The following is a 3,392-nucleotide window of genomic DNA, read 5'->3' as shown; positions in this document are numbered from 1 at the left end:
CAGCAACTAGATGACATGAACCACCCATTTCTACCAAATGTAGAATACATTACAAATGTAATGTATTGATTAAATTGTGAATGAAAATGAAAGTTTCGAGCAGACGGACAGCACATTCTTTGTGCATTTTCTAGAAAAAAAGATGGGTTTCTATTTCATCAAAGTCCCATTTCATTTGCAGCAGCATTCGCTTCTCCAGCTCTGTGCATTCCGACGCTAGCTGGGCACTTTCAGCGTTGGAGCACTAGGTGCAATATGATCCATGTTGTTTACTGTTCTTATTGCGTAGGCGATCCACAAAGAGAAACTTCAGCTAGGTGTGCTAGTGGACCCCACCCTCACTGTGCAGCGCCTCCGTACAGAGCCCAATCGAAGCGCTGCACTCAACCTCAAAGTCAAAGATTCCTCGGCAGGAAGCAGACAGTCAGCCCTGCCACAACATGCACCGTCCAGTCGGCCCTGCTGACAGAGAGAGAGAGAGAAAGGGGTGGAGGCTGTCAGGTGAGTCAGCCGCAGGATCGTTCCCTCTGAGCTCTTGCCGACTTCTTGACAGGAGAAAGTGGCCTCGTTTTCCGTTTTGTTACACCTTTCGCTCAATATCCACTCCAAGGACAAAATGCCCCAGTCCCCCATGAGGCCTGTGCTGAACTGCAACTCCACGTCATTTTAATTTGACTCTAATGAACCAACCCACAGCTGGTCTAAATAGCTGCAACAAAAATGCATTCATCCTTCTGATGCCTAACTGCATCTAATACCTGTTTTGACAGCAACGACTTCATTAGGTTAGCCATGTACTGAATCCTTTATGTTGAATTGACGGTGCTTTGGCTATTTAATAACTTGGAGAAATATGAAAACAGCTTTGTAAAACATTATTTATGAGTTGTGTTTCCAGCTAAAAACACTGGACCAGCTCAATAGTAACATGTGCTATCACAGCACTAATCTACACATTTTCCTGTGGCTTTACTTTAAATATGTACTTGTTGTGCCACCTATCTATTTCAGAGCCGGAGAGAAAGGGGGGCCCAGGCTTTGGCACTTGAGACTAACAGCTGTGCAAATGCGATAAGATCACCCGCTGAATCACAATTTTATTCAGTCTCAACAAATTGAACTTTGACTGTAAACACAAGATTAAGAAACTCAACAATTATTCACTCATTAATACCTCAGCCATTTGATTCCAGTGGCATTACATGATTGACATAAGAATGCATAGTCATTCGAGTTCACACATTTCTCATAATCAGCTATCGTTGCATTTGCAGGTCACTAAATCCAATTGATTAAACATGTTAATAATATCAGTGTCCTTCACAGATAGGGTTATGTCATACGGTCTTGGTTTCAATGGCTAAGACATAGGCAAACAAAGAAGATGTTTTTTGGAGCAAGCAGAAATCTGATTTAAATAATTCTATTACCTCCCTAAAAGTCCAAGACCGGAAAGCGTGGCGAGAGATGGCCTATAGAATCGCCGAGAGTCGGATCCGACTGACCGGATAACATCATCATCATCATTACCTCCCTAAACCAAAAATAAAATTAGGAATGCCAAACTAACTCATTTTGTGTGTGAGGCTTGTTAAAATAAAACCTATTTGAATCCAATAAAGTCACAAATCCCTAGTATTGAGAGATGATGGATCCTTTAATGATTTAATGATTAAAGTGAAGGTAATCCTAATTTTTGAGCTGAAGTCAACAGGCGACAAGGGTGTTTTAGCCCCAGTCATGTATTGGAACACAGTATACCAAAACAGAGCCCACACTCACTTACCACAGAAGGCTATCTGAGAGAGCATATGGGAGATAGGACTCCTGGTTACATGCCAAGAATTTTTTTTAAGTTGTGAAAAGGTTAACTGGAATGTAAAGTCAGAGATCAACTGCCAATACTTCTGCATACAAATAAAATAAGCGTTTGCTCACTGATGCAGTAAACTGTGGTGTCATTACAGCACTTGTTTCTTAGAAGAGAAGCAAAGTTATAGCAGTCAGGAAAGGTCACCTGGCCAATGTAGTACTGTGCAAATAGGACAAATACATTTTCTCTGCATGATGTATTAAGCTTGTGTTTGCTCACAGTAAAATAGTTTTATAATACAGTTTCTATTGAGAAACCAAAAGTCACGACAAGTAATTTAAGCCAAAAGGCATTATTATCATTTCCACTGTGATTTCAACACATTTCTTGCCCCACAGCCAGCCTTGATCTCTACCGATCAACCAGGATCTGCACTCATATCCTTCTCTATTTCTGCGACATGCTTCCTTGAGCTCTGAAACACTGTAACATTTTACATAAGTAAATGCAGTTTATGTAGAACTCCATTTCTCCAAAATGTATCCTAAATTTCCCTGTTCTTCACTGATCTGTCAAAACTGCAAACACCAGTTTTGTCTGCACATGTGTGCCAGGCTCTCTACTTTATTTATAATAATCTCCTGAGTGAAAAGAAAATCCTGTTGTAGCTCCTTTTTTGGCTTCTCTGCATTACAACAAAATCGCCTATTCCTGACCTGTCAATCACAGCATTCAATCATTGAACAGCACTGGACACCTTTTGTCCAGAAAAGAGAGGTATTGTGCGCTCAGTAGAATTTATTCTTATTCATAATGTAACATAAATCAAACTTACACAGATCTCTTAAATCTTGTTCTGCCAGGAAAAACTGTTTTTTTGGCTTATTTATTGTGCTTAGACTCCATTCATCAATCAACTATGAACCATTACACTACGGTGCAAAAAGCTTGGATATTTTCACCACGAGGAATTTACACTGCATTTTTACACAAAATAATTAAGAAATCTGCCAGTTAAGGGGTTAAACAGTTCAAGGAAACCTTGACTGGAAAACTAGTGTGCTAGCAGCGTTTGAGTGGCCACACAACAACTGACACCACATGGGATTATGGAAAGACCAAGCGTGAAACAAAAAACGAATCAAATTTCCAAACTGTTTCATAAGCCCAAGTATGAATTTCTTGTGTAAGTATTCCAGCGGCACAATGGAAACACAATTACAGAGACAGAGGCCAAACAAGCAAAACTTAAATCTTACTGTCTGCGGGTCGTATCAGCTGGTAGCCTCATGAGGTACTGTAGGGGTCTTCCAATGGTCTCATCACATTATCACCATGATGGCCTCTCTGAACACTGCCAAGAAGGCCTCTGCTGCCCCTCAGTACACAAGTCAAGGACGGAAAGAGATTTTACACTGTTGGACACAGAGCGCCATAATATTCAGGTTTATTAATAACTTTTTGGTGTACAGAAGTCTTTCTGATGTAAGCGTATTGTCTGGACATTGAGTCTTTGGAAATCCAGTTTTAATTTTCTTCTTCTTACAGCTTGATTGTCTTCCACTTTACATAAGAATAA

General features: G+C 40.2%; 1 long non-coding RNA gene across 1 annotated transcript; it reads left to right on the top strand.

Annotated features, from left to right (window-relative positions):
• The first annotated feature begins 370 nt into the window (after positions 1-370).
• LOC148651857 (uncharacterized) lies at positions 371-1,569 on the top strand. Its single transcript, XR_015925068.1, has 2 exons — positions 371-501; positions 1,442-1,569. It is a non-coding gene; the product is annotated as an uncharacterized LOC148651857 (long non-coding RNA).
• Positions 1,570-3,392: the final 1,823 nt, after the last annotated feature.

The sequence above is a fragment of the Lepisosteus platostomus genome, chromosome 11 (genome assembly GCF_059453375.1).
Source record: "Lepisosteus platostomus isolate fLepPlt1 chromosome 11, fLepPlt1.hap1, whole genome shotgun sequence".
Classification (NCBI taxonomy): Eukaryota; Metazoa; Chordata; class Actinopteri; order Semionotiformes; family Lepisosteidae; genus Lepisosteus; species Lepisosteus platostomus.
The sequence above is the reverse complement of the archived record's forward strand: the minus strand, read 5'-3'. Positions and strand labels throughout refer to the sequence as shown.